This window comes from Diabrotica undecimpunctata, chromosome 8, assembly GCF_040954645.1.
Source record: "Diabrotica undecimpunctata isolate CICGRU chromosome 8, icDiaUnde3, whole genome shotgun sequence".
NCBI lineage: Eukaryota > Metazoa > Arthropoda > Insecta > Coleoptera > Chrysomelidae > Diabrotica > Diabrotica undecimpunctata.
The window spans coordinates 63,821,743-63,844,666 of record NC_092810.1 but is presented as its reverse complement, the minus strand read 5'-3'; the positions used below and the strand labels follow the sequence as shown (position 1 = coordinate 63,844,666).

The following is a 22,924-nucleotide window of genomic DNA, read 5'->3' as shown; positions in this document are numbered from 1 at the left end:
TCTAGTGACCACATTGACCCATGTTACTCTACTCACAGCAGTTCGAAATACATCAGTTGATGTTAGCCCAGTCCATTTCCTAAAATTGGCCAGCCAAGATATATATCTGCATTCAGGACCTCTCTTGTCTTAATCTTGCCTTGTAGATTCAACTGTAGAAGTCGGTATTTATTATTACTCATAATGTGGATAAAGAATTTCTTGTATTTTCTTAGTCTCTGGAGAATAATTATCTTAGTTGTGTGGTGTATATGTTACTGTAAAAACCCGAAATCCAGTGAATGTCGAGATATACCAATGAATGTCAACATTCACTAAGTCGCTTGGCGTATGTTCGAATTATTGGTCATCATATTTTCTAACATTCACCGGTAAATATCGTATATATTTTTTATCAAATAAAAATAAAACATTAGTTGGGTATGTTTTTTAATTGGTAAAATTGTTTTAATAAACATAAGAAGATTATTGTATTTAAAACAAACGGCGTAAATAGCGATTGGTAACTAAATTATTATCAACATAGAGAAACGTTTTTTTTTTAATTTTAATATATAATATGAAAAAAAAACAAATTAAACGTATTTCATATAATCTTATTTATTGCAATAACTTAAAAACTACCATGACACCTCGAATTGCACAAAAGCCCCTTGCCTTTACAACTACATTTAGCCGTGGGACACTTTTTTTGCAGTTACAACGTCTATACCCTTGTTCTCCACTTTTCGAATTAGTACAAGCTGCTTTCTTAGCGACATTTCATCAGTTTTAATCTCGTCCATGATAAAATAATATTTCTTCAGAAATTGCTAACTGATTGCGTTTGAAAAGCTGCTTTGAAGGTACCATTTTTGTTTGCTAATTTATAATACTCTGTTTCCTTTATTTCAACAATAACTGCTAACACATTTCGTCGGTCTGTGCGACCACGGTCAACTTTTTTTCTCACAGAAGAAATTTGCTCGTGCTGTTTAGTCAGTATTTGAGATGAATACGTGCTGGGCTGCGAATCAGTATGTGCTTGAGATATAGGCGTTCTAGTTTGCGGACCTGTTCCAATCGAATTTTCTTGAAAAGTATTCAAATAGGCCTCTAGCTCTTTCTCAGTTTTAATATTTACAATTTCACCGTAAAGGAGACATGACGTCGCTAGGCCCTTTTTTGGTTTAACCCTAAACATGGGTCCATAAGGTCTCTGGCGTATTCCCTCGTGATATGTTATGTTTTTGGCGAATTGAATAAACGGCAAACCTTCTGACAATTTATTTGAATCATTATCTTGCATCCACGGAGTTAACATATTTTGTATTTTGTGATTGTCTCTTTCTACCGATATTTGAGTTTGACTGTGACGAGGCTTTGCGTGCACTATTTACATCTTTCCACATGATGCATAGCTCAGATATAACTCAATTACTAAACTCTCTACCATTATCCAAATGTACTAAAGCAGGAGCACCAAATGTTCAACTACATTTGGTGCTCCAAAGAAGAGCTACTTCTTCCTCTTGGGTTTCAATGGTCGTAGCTGAACAAACTAGGTTAAATGGTGTTGGTATACCGTAATAAATTTGTAATTGCCGTCTCTATGTGATTGCAGGTCTATCAAGTAGACTTAAAATCTAGAGTTAAATTCGGAACTTATCATTGGTTTCATAACAATACCTTTTTTTGGAGCTCTATGTTTCATTTGACACTGTTTTCACAATTTTCAATATTAAAACATTACAACTTCATATGTTTGTATTTAACTTGTAATTCTTGAAGCATTCGTGTTCTTCCTCCGTAGCCTGTGCTTATGTGAGTTTTGAAAAGTATATCAAACAACTGTTCATTTGTAACATAATACTGGATATTGATTTCTTCTGGTTTTAATGAAACAATTAATTTGTCATCACCATTAACCTTTAAAATGTCAAAACTGTTTTAAACGTCTATAGTAAAGGTGTACTGCACTTATTTTTAGCAGAATTCACTTCCAACACCATATAACTTTTACCTGGACTTACCATATAACAAATACTCAGTGAACAATAAACAGATCGTTTAAGAAAAGAGAGAAAGTTATTCCACACCATTAAAGTCCGTAAAACATCATACCTTGGACATCTATTAAGGAATCAGAAATATTTCCTCCACCAACTTTTAATAACAGGTAAAATTTAAGGATTCAGGATCAAAGAATGGATTGGACTCTATTGGATTCGACGTATGCGGCACTGGACTCTGGATATATTGCTGTTATTTGTAGTTGACTACAAAAACTCTCTAAGGTGTTCATAATTTGATCTCGATTTTCAATGAATTGTCCTTGTTCATTTCTTAGTTGTGGAACTTTTGTTTTTTTTTTAGGTACCCCCTAGATATTTCCATCTTTTCATTGTATTGTACCTTCTTAGATCATAATATAGCATTCTAATCCTAATTCCTGTAGTACTTTTATTATAACTTTCCAATGTATTTGTATATTCTTCATTCCCTGTTCCTCATCTGGCCTCTGCTTCGGTTTTTTTCTGTACCTCTTTCAGCGAATTTTTCGTCTTTTGAGTTTTATTACGATTCCTTGAATTCTATTGTAATTTTGTTCTTCTTCTTAGCCTTTTCTCCTCCATTTTTGAACATGGGTCTCTCCTAACTCCTTCCATCGATCTCTGTCCTGAGCAACATACTTCCAATTGGTTCCGGCTATTCTTTTTATATCTACCCATCTCATTTGTGGTCTTCCTCTTGGTCGTCTACCTTTTTAAGGTCTCCAATGTTGTATTCTGGCGTTTCAATGGTCTTTTTGTGTAGCAGTGTAACCTGCGAAGCTCCATTGGAGTTTGATAATTTTTGCTGTGATATTTTCAATTTTTGTTTTTGGTCTTACCTAGTTGTTCCTCTTTTTATCTGACAGTCGTATACTTAACATTGCTCTTTCCATTGCTCTTTTCGTTGTGGCTAGTTTATTCATATTTGCCTTGGTTAGAGTCCAGGTTTAACATTCATATGTCATAATAGGATGCATTGGTTGAACACTTTGCTTCTCAAGTATTGAGGTATTTTGCGGTTCTTCAGTATCCAACTGAGTTTTTCAAATTCCGCCCATGCCAGTCTTGCTCTTCTAGTGATTTCCTCACTTTGGTTTTTTTGTCAAGTTTCAGAATTTGGCCTAGGTAGATATATTCCTTGGTAGACCTATTATATATTGTTCTATCTCACTGCTACTTATAATTATACATCCATAAGTCTGAGATCTATGTTGGTCATTGTTTTTGTTTTTGTCGTTATTCATTTAAAGGTCGACGTATTGAGATCTGTCTACGAGTACATTCATCATAATTTGTAATTCCTCGAAAATGCTCGCTATAATCACGATGTCTGAGCTATTTTTTGGTTTTTTGATTTTTTTGGATTTTGTATTTTTTTTGTGTTTTGGGCCAAAACTGTTAAGCTATCGAGGATTTCTATGCGAGTATCTTTTCTTTACGTTCAATCGGGGTTGCCCTCGTATCCTGCCAGCTGTTGTTTAGGCCGTCTATGTACCGTCCTTAGATTTGGATCGTAGTTAGTCAGCTCTCTTAGCAAACAGTTCGGATGGTTTCTGAGGTTTTCAAAGAGCTCATATGCATGTTCGTCCATTATGCTCAGGACTCTCTTTTGCTGCGAATCTCTATATACGTACCTTAAAGGTACGTACGTAGGGATTTTAAGAGCCTCCCTGATCATGAAGTTCTGTACAGTTTGAATTTTCTTCCTGTTTGTTTTACATGCATGTGCCCACGCTGCAGAGGCGTATGTGAGGGATGGCAGAATGATGGCGTTTCTTATTTTTGTTTTGAACCTCAGTTTACTTCTCCTCCCAATTAGCGAGGAGAGCTGATTTTTGAGGATCTTTGCCTTATGTACCGTTTGGTTTATGTGATCGGTAAAGGTGAGACGTCTATCTAATGTTACTCCGAGATATTTGGCGTTGTTTGTCCATTCCACCGGAGTATTTAAGATAGATAATTCCCTGTCTGGGATTCCTTGACGTCTTTTGTACATGACAGCCTGTGTTTTGTCCGGGTTAACGGCAATTTTCCACGTAACACACCAAGATTGCAGACGGTTTAGGGCCGTTTGTAAGTATCTGGTGGCCAAATCTGGATTGCTACTGCTAGCAGCTATAGCAGTGTCGTCAGCGTACAGACTGAGCATAGTTCGATGATCACTAGGGGTGTACATGGTGTACAGTGTATATGGTGTACAGATAAGGCGACAGCACAGCTCCCTGTGGCACCCCTGCCTCCATGGTTCCGACTTCGGATAGGGTGGACCCTATTCGAACCCTGAATCTTCTGTTGGCTAGGTGCGAGGAGAGAAGGCATGTCATCGCCTTACTGTACCCCAGTTCGTTCATTTTATACAGCAGACCGTCGTGCTACACTCTGTCGAAGGCTTTACTGACATCTAAGAAGGCTGCTGCTGTATATTTTCTTTCGTTAAACCCTTTTGTGATGAACTCTGTCCTAAATACGAACTGGGCCTCTGGAATTGTTCCTATTGTATCGGATTCTTCCTTTAATCTGGCCAAGATAACTCTTTCAGTAATTTTGCTTATTGATGGTAATAAGCTAATGGGTCGGTAGTTTTGTCATGATAACATGAGCCTCCTTCCATCTGTCCGGAAAGTGTCTTAATATTATGATGTGATTTATTAAGTTCGTTAGATGAACAATAGCTTTCCTAGGCAGATTTTTTAAGGCTCTATTTGTGATGTTGTCTGGGCCTGGAGCTTATTTAGCGACGGTCATTTTGATGAGCAGCTGGATTTCTTCAGGGGTGGTATGTTGAAGTGCTATGGTTCCTTTACTTCTTTTTAGGTGTCTGCTCCTTCTTTCCACTTCTTCTTCGAAGTCTGGATCTTCGTTTGGATGGTAGTTGTTCATGCATCCTCTTTCCAGTGTATCTTTCATGACCTCCGCTTTGTCTTGTTTGGAATAAACTAAACCGTTAGCCCCATGTAATGTGGGTATTGGCTTTTTATCCTTTCGCAAGACTTTAGAAAGCTTCCAGAAACCAGATTTATTTGGGTCTAGCTGTTGGATGAAGTCGTCCCAGCTGTTACTTCTGTATATTTCCAGCTGTTTTTTAACTTTCCTATCCAGTTCATTAGCAATTCTTTTATCTTCTACATTCCTTGTCCTGTTTGACCTTCTTCGTTGCCTGTTTTTCTCACGTATTAGAGTTTTCAGTGCATTGCTGATATCTCTGAACCTGCCTCGGATTGTTAGTGGGGTTTCTTCTTTTGTACTGGTTTCCAGTGCATTTTGTATGGTTTTTTCAAATTTTAACACATACTCTTCCAGTTCCCGTTTGTTGTTGATGTTAGGAGCTTCTCCTATAGTTTCGCTCATAATACGTTTGAAGTTGGGCCAGCTTGTTCTCTTTTTCTTGTATGGCTGCACGTGGTTTGTTTCCACGGCGCCTAGAGTTAGTACGATTAGGTTATGTGTGGAGTCTCCTTCATTGAGTGAAACTATGTCGTGTTGATGTCCCACGTTGTGAAGAATTGCTAAGTCTAAATAGGTAGGTAGTCTGTCTCCTCCATGGAAACAAGTGGGCTCCATAGGGCCCGTGACGACTGTGTTATTTTGATTTTTAAGATACTCGCATAGCAATATCCCGTTTCTATTGCTTACTCGATTGTCTCTTGCGGAGTACGCTGTTTTATACCGTTGTTTGTCTTTCGTCTCTTCCAGCGCGCATAGATGGAAGTGGAACTTAGCACTCTTACTTAGAAATGGGAGTGCTTGCGTGCGGAGCGTTGGCGGCACGGTGACAATATCTGATGCACAACGTTACATCCCATTATCTCTCACCTCTTTTGATTTATCTCTTAACCCTTTCATTTTCTTGTTTCCGTTTGTGTTTTTATACCAATTTGTTATGTTCTTTTAATAGGTATTAGTTTTAACTCTGTATTATATACTTGTCACTTTTGATATTCTTATTTTCTTTCTCCATTTTTATTTTTAATGATTATTTTGTTTGTTTGTTTTCTTTCATTTTTTTGTTTTTCTGGTTTTTATTTGGAATCCTTTGGAGCTGTTGTGTATATTTTTCTTAAGTGATTTTTCCTTCCTAAATGAATGTAACACCTAATATATATAGAAATATTATTACTTTCTTTATAGTTTCCTTATTGTACTTTTTTTAATTCATTATTCGAATCAGACAAATATTTAAATAATATAATGTATATATTTTTTATTTATTATTATTACTATTATGGCTTTGGTTGTTAGTGTGTATACCGCTCTCTATATTTGAAGTATCTTACCAATATCTGAACTGCGCGAAGGTCTCTACAAGCCTCGCCTACTACTAAATGCAGATACAAAAAGAAAAATGGCGACTTAAAATAACACTGACCTGTAATTTCCTAGCGTACTTCGTCTGTCAGTAATAATACCACAAATTTTGCTTAGGATTTTTAATTACTTGATTATTTTCAACTAATTATCAACACAAAAAACACACCTTATTAAGTAGTTCTATCTTGGGCGAAATACTTATTAATTATTGTGTTTAACATACTTAGGTAATATATTGTGGTTAATTATAATATTGTGCCATTTTGTTTTAATCAACTTTGTAACGTATAAAAGATGTTTCATTAAAGTTATAAATGGCATATATTTTGATTGTATTATATTAGTCCTTATTATTTGTTGTCTAAATTGATAATAGGCGTTTCTTCCTCCTTACAATTTAGTTTTCAGTATACAATTAATTTATTGTCATTATTTCTTATCCAATAATTTCTCAAGACTGTATAACGATTAAATATGATAATAAAACCGCCAACTAATAATTTATTTTTAAGTATAATTTAACAAAGTTTTCTACATACAATTTTAAAAAGGGTTAAATGACATATTATGATGAATGAAAAGAATCTATTTCTACGATATCTATGCATCACATTGTTATCTTTTACATACAAATTTATGTCATAAAATAAAATTCAATTTTAACGCACATTTTCCTTGTAATTGCTAAATTCCACTGAATCTGTGTCAATGACATGTTGATTAAGAGTCTGTCCAGATTTAGGTTTATTGGAGCATTACTTGAACTTTTATTAACTAAACAATTACATAAATTTGCCGATTAAACATTGTACTTGTATGTAAGTGATTGGCTAGGTTAATAGATTGGTGCGTAGCTATTAGTTGTAGATCAAATACATTTTTATTTATTTGAATTTATATTATAAAAATGTTTGTATGTACTTAGTTAGTTCTTTTTCTTCATTATTTTTAATAGGTAAAGTGCCTATTCGTTCTTCGGTATCTTCTAAACAATCACACCAACGATTTGTCTCGAGATATTCTTAGGATTCTATTTTGCGCCATCTCTGTTATTTCCATTACATATGAGTTTTGTTCTGCCTGTGTCAGGACTTATTTCTGCAGGTTACGTCATAATAGGATATACTCTTACCTGAGTATATATTTCTTACTCAACTACATCTTGACTAATTGGGAGAGGATTGGTAAATATATATTAAGTTGTGATATATCGAATTTATTCACTACTATTTACAACGAGATAGCTTATACTGGATGACATTACTTATTTAATTAATTACGTGTTTACACCTTAAATTACGAATACTGACTACGAATGAGTTCATCATTTAACCCGGATCTATCCACTGCTGGATATAGGTCTCCCTCAGTCTTTTCCATGTATTTCTGTTTTGTGCTGTTTGCATCCAATTTTTGTCGATCCGTTTTATGTCATCAGACCATCTTATTGGTGGACGACGTCTACTTCGATGTGCTTCTTGTCTCGGTCTCCACTGTATTATTCGCTGTGTCCATCTGTTATCCGACATTCTAGCTATGTGCCCCGCCCAGTTCCACTTAAGGGTCATAATTCTTTCTATGGCATCTGTCACTCCTGTTCTCCGTCTTATTTCCTTGTTCGTGATACGATCCCTACGAGAAATGCCTAACATCGATCGTTCCAGGGCTCTTTGGGTAACACAAATTTTATTTCTTACTTTCTTGGTTAGTGTTAATGTCTCTGCACCATGCACCACGAATGAGTTATAATATCTATAATTATTAAGTGACTTCGATTATGAATTATAATTATATTATCGGGATCCTACTAGAAATTGACTCACTACTAGGCCAAATACGTTTATATACAACTGCTGAATCTTCAAGGTTAAACTTGAAGTGTAGCAGCAAAAGTATTTTGAAATAAGACACGCATATTATACAATACGTGTGCCCTAGATTTCTGATCGAAAAAAAAAATATTTATTGCAATAGAATATTTTTGATACTTTTAATATTTTTGAATCACTGTATTATCTTTTTAAGATACGTCTTTTATACTACTTCCAAAGAATATAGACGCTTATAGCGTCTATATTCTTTGCTACTTCGTTTAGGCTGGCTACTTTTATTGGATTTTGTATCTTGGCATCACACTTCAATCTGCGTATATACGTATATATATATATATATATATATATATATATATATATATATATATATATTGTGATGATGTATTATTTGTGAATGATGTTTTAATGAGCAATGAGTGTTTTTTAATAATATATGTATATATATATATATATATATATATATATATATATATATATATATATATATATATATATAGGGTTTTTATCACGGTTCTCAAAGAAAATTAGTTTGTAAGAACTTTTGAAATTATCTTTATCTTTATTATATCTATTATGAAACACACATATATTTAACATAGCCAATGTAAATTTAAAATAAACTATCTTTAAATTGAAATTCTTATGAAACTAATTAAATTATATAGACAATGTAAATTTTAAACAAACTATCTTTAAAATTGAAATTGTTATGACACTAACTAAACTAAATTATATTAACAAAATTTTGTACCTTTCTGTCACTGAATGCCTAAATGAAACTGTTCTCCACTATATAGATTTTAATCACCACTCAATGTCTTCGTTCTCAGCTTCGGTTATCCTTGTTTTTGTGAAATTACTTTTTCTTCTTAATAACATTTATATTTATTCTTCTTTTTAATACATCAATATCCAATCACCATATTATAACTATTATAATTTGATTTCTACTAATCTTCAATCATAATATAATTTTTAATTTCTTCCAATCTCCTACCAATATTCTTCTAATATACCTTCCAATACTATCAAATTTTAATACTAAATCACTGATTATTGCATACTTTATACTTTCTTCCTAATTCTGACTGACTAATCTTGAACTTACTGAACAACTGACTTCACTAACTGTAACTAACTGTGTCTGTCTTCTTACTAACTAACTGTCTGACCATTTTGAATCCAAATCACCGAGTATTTATATCTTTTCAATGTTCCCGAACCATCTGGCAAGAAATCATATGCGAATTGTTCTATTTCCTACATATATGAATGTTCTCGAAAAAGTATATGTTCGATTAATATAGGTATAGTTTACAAATTAACAGAATTAGCACAGTAAAAGAACATGTGATAATCATACATGTATATAAAAAAAGTTATAAGAAATTAAGTAAAAAACATTAAGGTTTTTTTTGATGTGTAAAGAACTAGAAAGATCATGAGAATGCACTTTAGTTAGCCAGCCAACAGGTGAAGATTAATTCAACTTCCACAGTCCAAGGTTCATAGCATTTGGAACTGTGAATGAAAAAGATTCTATGAATCAATTATAATTTAAAATTTTACCAATTTTACTTTAAGTATGTAAAAGTGATATTGACCAAATAGTTAATAAAATGTAAGTTGATGAATCTAAGTTAATAAGGAAAGAATAATTTATTTTATTTTTATTTTTATTTGAATTAAATAGGATAAAACACCTTAAGGGACAATTTAAAGTAAACAACATATTAAGCCTAATTTTGCAAAATTAATGCATGATAAATTTGGCTCAAGTTACTAATGTCGGTTCTCTTATTAAGAGTATTTGGGTGTTTTAATATTAAACACATTTCTAAAAACTGTCTTTTAACGAGATTGCGTTCAGTGCCAAGAATTTTAACTTTATTAAAGTTGACTTCGTGCTTAGAGTTAATAGCATGCTGGGCAAGAGCACAAGTATGCTTAGATAAGTTAATATCACTGCGGTGTGTCGTAAGACGCCCTCTCAGTGATCTCCCTGTCTGACCGATGTAACATGAGTCACACTCAGCACAAGGTATATGATATATTACATTAACTTGTTCCAGAAGGGACAGAGGTGTTTTAGTTTTAGAATACAAATTCCTGACAGTCTTAGCATTCTTAATTGCAATTTTAACCGGTACGTTATTAATAACGTACCGGTTATTCATTATCATTTATTAACCTGAGGTGCAACACGAAACGATAGAAATGGTAGAAGAATTTTGCTACTTAGGATCACTGGTAGACTACAAAAATAACACATCCAACGAGATAAAAAAAAAATAATATGCGTGGCTAACCGCTGTTATTTTGGCCTGGGCCCTCAACTAAGAGCGAGAAGTATGTCAGTAACAACAAAGTGCAAACTTTATAAAACAATAATACGTCCAGTGCTCACATACGGATCGGAAACACGGGCAATGACGACCCGAGATGTAGAGTTACTGCGAGTCTTTGAAAGAAAAGTATTGAGGACCATATATGGCGGAGTAAACGAACAGGGTCTGTGGAGAAGGCGATATAACTTAGAACTCTATAGACTTTTTGGTGATGCAGATATTGTGAAGACCATCAAAATAAACCGCCTAAGGTGGGTGGGTCACGTTATGGTAAAAAGGTTATTTATTTATAGCCACGGCTGGGCCAAAAACGTAAAAAAACACGTTTTTCGATCTTAGTTTCTCTCGTTATAACCAAATTTGCCTCGCTATAGAGGGTTATAGTTCAATAGAAATTTCACGGGACATCTAATGTACCTCGTTAGAAGCGAAACCTCGTAATAACCGCGTTCGTTATAGAGGGAGTATACTGTATATATATATATATATATATATATATATATATATATATATATATATATATATATATATATATATTCGGAATATTTATGTGAAAAGTTTCAAGAAAATCCGTGATTACGTGCTAAACTGCCTTTCTTCCGTTTTCATAAGATATGATGGGGATAAGTCAAAATCGCTAAAAAAAATTTACCCTTCTTAAACCCTATTATTTTCTTTTATTTCCTATATCTACTGATGCTTTCGCAACTCTTAATTAATTTAATTTCTTTTGTGTGTATTAAAATTTATTTATTTATACTCATTTTTTGTATACTGGAATATGCTTACATAATTAGCATCTTCTGTTTTCTCTTTGCTTTGTCATACATATGTCCAAATTCACTGGTTATTATTCAAATTCCTAAAAAATTTTTATCTGGTTTATTAAAATATTTTTAAAATATAATAAAATTTTCAGGATCTTTGCTGACGTCTTGCTGACAACTGAAAACGCCACCACACATCTCCGGAGAGACCCTCTACCAAAAACGCCCTCTTGACCTACTACTTAAATACATAAGTAATTCGACTTCAAACAGGGCAAAAGATAGCGTCATTGTCATCGTGGTGCACAGTGGCGTGCTGCAGGGATGTGGAAAGAGATCAGCTTACTGAAGGGAAGTCGAAGGACAGCGGAAGACGACAGGGCGACCATTTGGACGGCAGGCGGCAATGCGGTCTGTGTTCATTGGTCGCCCGCGCCTTTCGCAGGGCTGTCTGTGGAGCAGTCAGTCGCAGAAGCAGTGACGACTCCTATCGCATACTAACAGGACAACCACAAGATGAGGAAAATGCTATATACGTAAGTTAAGAGACGTTAATTACTTTCTATTAGTTCATTTGTTTGGTTACTTATATCAGGTTATCAAAAGTCTTATCTACATACTTGATTATAAATTGTATCCTAATTTAACAACTGATTATAACCTGATTATAAACAACTAACTATAAATAACAATTTTTAATAGCTAATCTTTAGCATTTATATTTACACCAGAGAAATAAGCAAAATAGATCCTGTTCGGGACTGTATCAAATCCAGGTATCTGAATTTTTTTAGTTATTATAGGCCTTATAATATTTGAGGTAAAATTACAAAATTTCATTTAATAAAATTTACAAAACTGTAAAATTTATTTGTTGCTTCGAAATCTGCAAAAGAAGGCAAACTCGAATTGTTTATAACTATTGTAAAAATCAACCTAGATATTTGTTATTGCGCCTAAAGTTGAGTTTTGTCCAGTCCCATAGTAAAATACGGCTAAAAATACGATAGAAATGAATAGAAATATATATACATTGTAAGGTTTTTTAATAAAACGTATATATATATATATATATATATATATATATATATATATATATATACATAAATATTTATATATATATAATTATAATAATTTTTACCTTCTTTTATAAATTTCTACTACACACAAATAAGAATATCCCACTATGTCAGAATCATCAGAAAAGCTGATTGAATGAAATAAGTGTGAGATAAAAGTTGTGACTACAATAAAGTATAGCACAGATGCCATAGAACATACACTCGCGATCATAAAATTTGGGTCACCTTGAAAATCACCGATATTTCATTTTTAACGAGCTTTATCGTAAATAATAATAACACAAATACAAACTAATGCATGTTTCTGAGAATTGATGCGGTTTCCTTTGTAACAAAGAATTCCAATAGTGCCGATTTAGCGGTAAAGTGCACACTTCCCACAACGCTACCTGTAACTTCGCTTGTTTTAAATGTCTCGTTTGTACTTCGACTTTCTGTTCAAATGCAACGGACAAACGTTTATTATTGCCACCATTAGTGTTTATTAGTGCCATTATTAGTGTTTATTTTTTGTTGCACTTGTGGAAGACGGTCACACTCAACGGCAAGTCGCAAGAACTGTTAGCGTAAGCCTTTCTACGGTTCAACGAGTGCTTCAACGCTTGCAGGAGGCAAGTTTGCTAACCAGGCGACCTGGCTCTGGACGAAGAAGAACGACCAAGGCACTAGATGACCGTTTCCTTGTGTTTCAGGCTTAACGAAACCGGACCTCAACTGCGGTTATGCATCAAAATCGTCTAGAGGAAGTACGAAATCGCAATTTTAGTGTTGCAACAGTCAGAAGAAGACTTCGTTCTTCTTGACTATCTTCTCGGATAATGGCTAGAGGACCGCCACTTCGCCGTGTGCCTTGAGTTGCACGACTAGCTTTTGCTCGACAATACGCGCATTCGGGAATTAACGATTTTAGCAAAGTGTTATTCTCAGATGAATCCCGTTTCTGCCTAACTGGATCCGATGGACGTGTAAGAGTTTGGAGGAGAACCGGTGAACGATTTTCACAAGCTTGCATTGCTCCAAGAATGCCATTTGGTGGAGGCTCGGTCATGGCTTGTGGAGGTATATCTTCCGACTTCCACACAGAATTACCCTTCATCTAAAATGGATCCCTACCTGCACGAAGGTACATTACGGAGATTCCGGAAGAACATGTTATGCCCAACAAGCAAGCAAGCAAGCAATTTAATTGAACCCAGCCTATGAGAAATGTTCACCCAGGTAGTACGATCGGGTGTAACAATTCATTGGAGCAAGGTGTGTTAACTCGAGTAAAAACAGGAGTCATCCCACCGTGCTCCAATGCTCTAGACCTTCCCTTTCCCCCCTATAGCACTCTGATGCGCTATAGAGGCACAACAATCAGCCAAATGCTCTTCATGTGGAGGTCCTGGGTAATAGAACCCCAACATGGTTTCCTAACCGAATGCAAAAAACTCAGGACAGCGCATCTCCGCTATATTCCTGTTATCTTAATGTGGCTTATCCGCGAACTAAAATTGCTTACTTGGGCCTTAAGTCTCCGCTCTGAGTCCCGGCTCAGTTCGGCGACTTGGTGCTCAAGGGGTTGGGCCCTACGTGCCCGGGTTTTGGGGTTTTTGTTAATTTTTTTTGGTGGCCGAAGCCGGTTTTTGTTAGTATTTTTTGGTGGCCGAGGCCGGTTTTTTGTGTTTTTTGTGGTTTTTTTTGTAGGTGACCTGTGAACAAAAAATCATAATTAGTGTATAGTCTACATCATAATAAAGAAAATATATAAAATATTATACGATACCACAATATAGACTGTATCCTTGTGTGAGCAGCTGGGCCCACTGTGTACGAGGCGATATGCGATATTCTGGGTAATTTGAGCTACGAACTATCTTCCTTGTGCGAGTGTTTATGATTTTGGAGTTTCTTTTCACTCTGGGGTTTTGTATGGTTACGTTTCCCTCTGGGTTGGTTTTTTATTTCTCTCTTTGGTTTTCTTTTAGTCGACTATCTGTTGTTTAGGTCTTTTGTGCTTCCATCTGAGGAAAGCGTCATACCTCATTATCTCTCGTAGAATGTGACTGGGGTGGTTCTCTAATTCTGCGAACTTTATCCTGGCCTTTTCTTTCCATTGTGTCAGTCACTCTGATTTGCTGTAATTCTCTGAAAAGGAATCTTTCAGCTACGTATCTTGGTACGTTTACCGCTTCTCTTAGGCTTTTGTTGTGTTGTGCCTGTATTTTCTTTTTGGTCGTGTTGAATATATGTCCCCATGCAAGTGACGCGTAGGTCAGTATAGGAAGGACTATACTGTTTATTAATCTTATTTTGGTTTTGATGCGAAGTTTGCTTTTCTTTCCTGCTAGACCTCTTATTGCGGCTCTTGCCATATTTACTTTTTGTATTGTGGCTTCTACATGTTTGTTAAAAGTTAATCCTTTATCCATTATTACACCGAGGTATTTTGCTTCGCTTTTCCACTCGATGGGATTGTCTTGCACAGTTACCTGTTCTTCCGGTTGTTCTCGCCTTTTTTTAAAAAGTACGGCTTGCGTCTTGTCTGAGTTTATTGCAATTTTCCACTTTAGACTCCATTCTTCTATGTCGTCTAATGCTGTCTGTAGGTTGGTGACTGCTATGTCTACATTTCTGTGTTTGGCCGCTATCGCTGTGTCGTCGGCATAGAGACTTAATAGTGTACCTGGTGTTCTAGGTATGTTTGCTGTGTATATCGTGTACAGCAAAGGTGACAGTACCGCTCCCTGTGGCACTCCGGCCTCCGGGTTCCCGAGTTCGGACAGGACTTGTCCTATCCGGACTCTGAAACTGCGGTTGCCCAAGTACGAAGAGGTCAGTCTTGTCATTGCTCCGCTGTACCCGTATCCTCCCATTTGGTATAATAGTCCCTTATGCCAGACTCTGTCGAATGCTTTGCTTACATCCAGGAATGCAGCTCCTGTGTATTGTTTATCGTTGAATCCAGCTGCTATGTACTCTGTTAGTCTGAGTACTTGTAGCTCGCTGGAGTGTTCTGATCTGAAGCCGAATTGGGCTTCAGGTATGATGTTCAGTCTGTCTGTTTCAGCTTGGAGTCTGCTGAGTATCACTCTTTCCACTATTTTGCTGATTGCTGGTAGTAAGCTTATTGGCCTGTAGTTTTGTGGGAATGTGCTGTCTTTTCCGGGCTTTGGTAGCATTATGACATGGGCCTCTTTCCATCTATTTGGGAATTTTTTAAACCTTAGCATTGCGTTTATGATGTTTGTTAGGTATACGATGGCTTTCGCTGGTAAGTATTTTAGAGCTCTATTCGTGATCTGGTCTGGACCGAGAGCCTTTTTTGGCGAGCTGTTCTTGATTAGCTCGTTTATCTCCTCCGGTGATGTTGGAGGGATAATTTCGTTTGGGTTTTCCGGTCTTTCTCTTTGTCTTTCGACTTCTTCTATGAAGTCGATGTCTTCGTCTGGGTGGTAATTTAATGTACACTCTCTCTTGAGAGTACTCCTCATTACCTTTGCTTTTTCCTCTGTATTGTATACTATGCCATTTTCTCCGTGTAATGGGGGAATTGGTTTTCTGTCACTTCTTAGGATTTTTTGCAGTTTCCAAATATTTTGCATATTTGGCCCTTGTTCTTCCATGTCCCTTATATGGTTTTCCCAGTTTTCACTACGGTGTTGTCGTAGTGCTGTTTTGACCTCTCTATTTAGTCGATTTGCTCATAATAATCGTCGAAAAATAGTAAAAATGAAACTGAAGGTTAAGGAATTAATAAATTAAAATAAAATAATTATTTAAATGGAAATTAATAAAGATGTGACATTTATAACGTTACAATATTTAGCAGCGTATATTGCGGATTTAGTATAATATCAAACTACACTACTGTTAAATTTTACAGAAAAATTATCACCATACTTTTTAATAAACGTGAGTATATACTCGTTTAAATACCAATATATACAGAAATTCAATGATAGAAGTAAAGTTACGCAGAGAAACAAAAATACACAAATATTCCCAGGAGGACAATGTGTCAGTTAAAGTAACGCTTGTTTAAAGCGTATCTTAAAATCAATTTAAACCACTCGATTGGAAATACAAAATGACACGTATTGATGGTTTTTGCATTGATCAAAATTGGGTGTATAGTAGACAGTTTTATATTTGAGAGAATCATGCTGATATATTGTCAAGCAATGAAATTCTTCTAGAGTAAAATTTAAATTTATTATTTCAGAGGAGAATAATCCGACTTTATACGTATAGATATAATTTTGATACAAATACATAATAGCACCTAAAAATCAAATTTCGAGTCAACAAAAAAGTAGTAATTAAGCAGGTTGTAGATTTTACACGTAAATTAACAATTAGGCAATAAGTTAGGCTAGGTATATGTCATTCTGTGAAAGTGGCTGAAATCCCACTTCGCGTTATTTTTATTGCAAAGTAATTATTAGGTTCTGAAACTGTTTGCCTGTGGCATGTCAAGTTACATACAATGTTTATATGGGATTAAGCTACAATTGGTTGTGATGAAAATTACATTTTTAACTGCTCTTTTATGTTTGATTAGCATAACCATTGTTTTCTGTGGTAAAATGTCGTGAGTCTCTCTTTGAAGATCCTCTCGAATACTTTACCTATGACGTTTAAATAGGATAACATCCAGTGGTTTGCTCTTTTAGGGGGCATGATCTTATGGAAGCATTTCTTGGAGAGGCCTCTCAGTAGTTTCATGGAGACTTCTTTTCAAGGCGTGAGCCATCCATCAAACTCTTCTCACCAACAGATGAGAAGGGTTTGATGTTTTTGTTTTTTTTTCGTTAGGATTTTAAACTTTCTCCAGAATTCACCGCTGCCATTTTCTTAAGCAGTTACCTCCCGCCATTTGTTGACTTTGATGTTATTTATTTCCAGTTTGATCTGTGTTAATATGTGGTTGTATTCATCCTTGATGAAAGAATCGTCATATTTTTTTGAATTGACATATGCGTCTTCTTTTATGATAAATTTTGATTATCGTGTGATGTGGAAATAATGGCCTGAGATAATTTATTTCGATGTTGGGTACTGAGGCGTCCATGGCTTGATTTATCAATTCATGAAGGTCCGTGATACTTCTGCCGGTATCAATTTGGCTGTCAATGTTACATAACTGTGGAGAATTTAGTGTTAAAATGAGTTTGGAAAGGTGACAGTCTGCGTTTTTGTAATCTCTTATTACTTTAAAGAAAGGTGTTCTGTGGCATATGGTCTTGGATTAGTCTTGGGTTTCTTACACTAGGGTGGAAATAGATCTTTCTTCTTGTAGTGCCTATCCGTTTCGGATATTGGCGACTATCATGACAATCTGTATTTTGCAAATTGCGGCTCTGAGAAGATTTGTGGTTGTTGTGTTGAAGAATTAATTGCAGAAAACCATATATTTTGCTGTTCCTCATGATGTGACCGAGGTATTCAATTTTGGCTGCTTTTATTGTGGTTAACAACTTTTTTTCTTTTTGCATGCTTAATAAAACTTCCTGGTTAGTAACGTGGTCGGTATAGGATATCTTCGGGATTCTACGATAAAGCCACAATTCGAAAACCTGAATTTTTTTACAGGTAGCGTCTGTGAGAGTCCACGACTTAACTCCGTACAACAGTATAGGAAAGATTATAATATCGTAGTAACCTGATTTTTATGGATACTGATAAATCGTGTCATTTGAATAGCTTAAATATTTTTTGAAATACAGATCTTGCTTTCTCTATCCTAGATTTTATTTCTAAGGAATGTAATTTTCATTGACGTTCGTACCAAGGTAGGTGTATGTTTTTACTCTTTTTATTTGTTGACCATTCACACTGATTCTTTCAATTTGCTGTTCCTTCTTAGAGATCATCATACATGTTGTTTCCTTAATGTTCAGTGAAAGTCCATATCTCTGACTTACTTCTGTGATTCTATTCAATAACTCCTAGAGGGCTTCATGACTGTCAGCGAATACCACCGAGTCATCCGCGTATCTAATGTTATTGATACATTCTCCGTTAATTCGAATTCTGGCTTCAACATCTTCTACTGCTTTTTGAAAGATGTCCTCAAAGTATATGTGATAGTATACATCCTTGTCGAATCCCACGTTTGATTTTGATATCGTCAGATTCTCCTGCCTTTGTACGAATAGACGACGTTTGATTCCAGTAAAGATTGCTAATAATTCTTAGATCACAGGTTTTTATTCTAATATTTGTTAATATCTCCATCAGCTTGTCGTGTTTTACTGTATCAAATGCTTTATGATAATCAATGAAGCATGCATAAATATCGCAATTCACATCTCTACATCGTTGAAATAACACTTGTATACTAAAGAGAGCCTCTCTCGTACCTACTGCGTTCCGAAAACCAAACTATGTACGGCTACTGTGTGAAAAAAACTGTGTGAAATAGATCCGACGTAATTTAATTCTCAATGATAAATCCCCCATCGAATACATTCTACTTTACTCCGTGGCGTTACAACCCTTCGTGGGTTTTAGCCGACTCGACAACATGCCTCCACTGTTTTCTGTCTTGAGCAACCTCCATTCAATTCTCCACGCCCATAGTGCTTAGGTCTCCTGCTATATTATCTCGCCACCGGAGACGAGAGCGTCCGCGTGGTCTCCTTCCAGTTGGGACTTCCTCCCACACCAGTCTTACTATTCGTTCGTCAGAATGTCTTCTGAGGTGTCCTGCCCATTGGAGTCTTCTGGACTTTATTTATTTTATGATGTTGGCGTCTGGGTAAAGTTCTTTAAACTCTTTGTTAGTTCTTATCCTATATTGTGCTGATGCTTCATCCAGCACAGGGCCAAAGATCTTCCTTAGGATTTTTCTTTCCCAAACACATAGTCTCTCTTATTTTGCCTTTGTTATGGTCCACGTTTCGCTTCCATACATCACAACGGGTCGTATGATTGTTTTATAGACCTGTATCTTAGTACGTCTCGTTAGTTGTTTCAATTTTATAAGGTTTTGAAGGGCAAAAAGACATCTGTTGCCGCCTGGATCCTGTTGTTTATTTCCTGTGATCAGTTATTGTCTTCAGTTATTGTTGTTCCAAGATACGTGAATTCTCTAACTCGCTCAAATCAAAGTTAAAATCATCGATGGTGATGTTCTGATCGATTCTGTCTCTACTTTGGTTATTGCGGCTAATATACATATATTTCGTCTTGTTTTCGTTGATTTGGAGCCCCATCTTATCTGCTTCCTTCTCGAACCTCACGAAAGTCTCCTTCATCCTTAATCGTGTATTTCCTATTAGATCGATATCGTCTGCAAATTCCAGTAGTAAGTTTGGTCCTTCTCGATGAAATACTGTATTCGGTTTTTCGATTCAAATGTCTCCGAGTATTGTTGTCCAATCGAATACATCTATGCTGATTATGCATATGATGTGATCTTCCTTAAGTGACTACGCTATTTATAGCATTTATGCGCCCTTCGGGACCTGTCGGTTGCTCTGAATTGCCTTTAAAATTTTCAGTTTGCCTGGTCGAAATGTTTTTTTATTTTCTATAGTTAAGATTCTGTTAAATGTTTTTTTTTCATGTTAAATGTTTCATTTTTGTATCATTGGATATTTGCCTAATCTTAGACTTTCTTATGTTATTTTCATTAGTTTTAAGATCGACATGATTACATATTTCGGAAAATTTTTTGCCGAATCGATCTGTAATATTTTGTCTGTGCCTCGTGATGAGAACTTAACTGGCAATAGTGGCTTTTACATTATCGTAGTTAATATAAGCTATGGCATACTAGACAGAAACGACAGAAAGATTGTGATGAGAGGTTAGGTTAGGTTAAGTGATTAAGGTTTTTTTGAGATTGCTAAACAAACTGCTTGAACAATAGTCGTTTCCAACAATGTAGAAAGAAGCTAAGGTTGTCCTTATACCGAAAGGTAGAGGTGAAGAGGAAGAGGTACGATTTCGGCCAATTTGCCTTCTTAGTTCGATAGCTAAATTTTTCGAACAGCTTATAAAAGGCCGCCTTGAGCGAGAGCTAGAAGAAAAGCATGCGCTGAGCGACCGCCAATATGGTTTTAGGGCCAAAAGGTCCACCATAGATGCGGTCACAGAAGTAACCTCTTTAGTCACGCAGGATACAAAGAGATGGGTGGCTCTTATCCTGCTCGACGTCAAGAATGCCTTTAATACGGCATCATGGGAAAAATCATGTCCAGGCTGAGAGAATTGGGCGTTAGTGAGTACTTGGTCAACGTAATTGACAGATACTTTACTGACAGGTCAATAAGAGAAAAAGATACCATCATCAGTTTGTCGCAGGATGTTCCGCAGGGTTCAGTATTAGGTCCCATCCTGTGGAATGTCCTGTACGACGGGGTGTTCAGGCTACAGATGCCAAGGGATGCACTCTTGTAGCTTATGCTGATGATCTCGCACTGGTTGCGAAGGCGAGTCAGAAAACGGACATGGCTAATGCAGCTAACACAGCCCTGCGTCGCATTAGCAGGTGGATCAGAGAAAATGATCTACAGCTAGCGTCTCAGAAAACTGAGGTGTTAGTTCTCAAAGGGACCCGGGAAAAATCCCCTCTTTGCTTTATAGTGGAAGGTGTAGAGGTTGCACTGTGCAGGTTGTCTAAGGTTCGGAGTACACATCCAAAAGACAGTAGTGAAGGAGAACCGAAATCTGGAGGCGTTGATACGGCTGATGCCAAACATTGGAGGCCCAGGAAGCACCAAAATAAAGGTGCTAGATGGAGTTTTCCAGTCGGTGGTAACTTACGCTGCCCCTGTGTGGTGTAGTGTACTAAACACTACGAAATACGCTAAACTGATGGAGAGTTCGCAAAGGCGAATGCTCCTTAGGGTATCTAGCGTATATAGGACAGTTTCAAATGAGGCTCTATATGTCATTGGAGCGGGGATACCGATCGTTTTGTTGTGTAAAGAGAGAGCGATCGAAAACCATTCGAGAGGCGAATGGTTTTCGGGCTGGATGAAAGAAACATTGTAAACATAATGTTGAGAGGAGAGAAAGAATGGAGAGAAGTACACTGTCTGATTTCTGGGGTGATAAAGAAAAAGGAGCAGGAGGACAGAGGCGGAAATTGAGCCAGGGATCTGAAATTTATAGTTAATATTATTTATTAGTTTATGCCTTAACGTCTAACATTTTCTGATTTACGGTAATAGGTATGGTTATTTATAACCTTTTAGTTTTTTTATTATAGTTGTTTATTGAGTGGCAAGACCACCTCTCTGTAACGGTGGTTAAGGTTTTAGCCGGAACACGGTTAATCCGGCACTACCCTGGGACCTTCTGGCCTAGTATCCTACTCGGCTGAAAGATACCAGGGTGTCTTATTTCGTGACGTAGATGTCCATAAAGATTTCCCCCACTGTCAGTTTGTCTGTCAGAATTCAATGGATACCTTCTTAGGCTCTTACTGGAATCTGGCAATACGGCAAAAAAAAAGGTTAAGTGATTTGAAGTGAGGATGATTGTAACAGACGTTAAGAAAAGATAGTGTACAGTTTGGAAGATTATAAAACGTTTTGAAGAGGATTAACTAGATATCGAGGTTAGCATGTCATCTTTTCTTGGCCTTACTACACTTGTTCAATGGTTAATTCTACTTATGTGGCTGTACCACTTATTGTGTCTGTTGTCCATGTTTATTGCTCTAGATGGTCTATTAAAACATCTTGCTAATCCGTTTACTATACTTATCTGTTCTACCGTTCCTGCTTCTGGGTTTTCGTAGTTGTGTGTTAGTATTCCTAATCAATTAAAATTATCTTCTTGTTGAATTATTTTGCCACTTTTTTGCCATTTCCGGTCGATATGTTTACTTTAACAAGTAGGTTACTGACCTCATCTGATAAACTTACCACTTTATTCGGGCTTGGGACTCCCAACATTACCACCAAGTTAATCAATCCACTTAGTGTCTACGTAGGCGAACTTGGATATCTTGGATAAAGATATGGACTCTTAGTTGTAAAATAATATTTTTTTCGTTGAAGTTACGTTAATGTTAAACGATAATGTTAATTGCGACAGCTAAAACACATTGGAATCATGCTACTTCCTTATAAATGCGGAACAAAGAAATGGAAAAGCCTCTTACAAGTTCATAATTGAATAGATAATTATTATTGAGTCATAATCCCGTTTTTTATATTAAATAATAATATATTAAATAGTTACTGTAGTTACGAATACTGTTGTTAACAATCTGAAGAAAATTGGATTTCAGCAGAATGGTGCATCAGTTCCTTTATGGTTGATGGTCGAAATTATTTACCTAAAATTAACCAAAACAGTAAGAAGATGCGGTGCAATTTAAAGCCCGTTATAATCCAGATTTAGAAACTTTTGAACCATTTTTTGATTAGATATTTTAAAGGCATTATGTACAAAACAAATCTGATTGATTGGTGGATCACATAAACAGAAACTTGCAAAAAACGTATCAAATGATAAATTAACTACTGTGAAATGCCTTATAATCCATTTATAAGTGTTTAATACGACCATGCGAAAAAAAAAGACATTTTTAATTTCTAATTAAGTAAA

General features: G+C 35.9%; 1 protein-coding gene across 1 annotated transcript in view; it reads left to right on the top strand.

Moving 5' to 3' along the window:
* The window catches only part of LOC140447633 (uncharacterized), a 453,196-nt gene that overhangs the window by 111,636 nt on the left and 318,636 nt on the right, over window positions 1–22,924 (top strand). The window contains exon 2 of the mRNA XM_072540392.1: window positions 11,441–11,824. The gene's annotated coding sequence lies outside the window, so the exon portion shown is untranslated. The remainder of the gene's footprint in view (window positions 1–11,440; window positions 11,825–22,924) is intronic.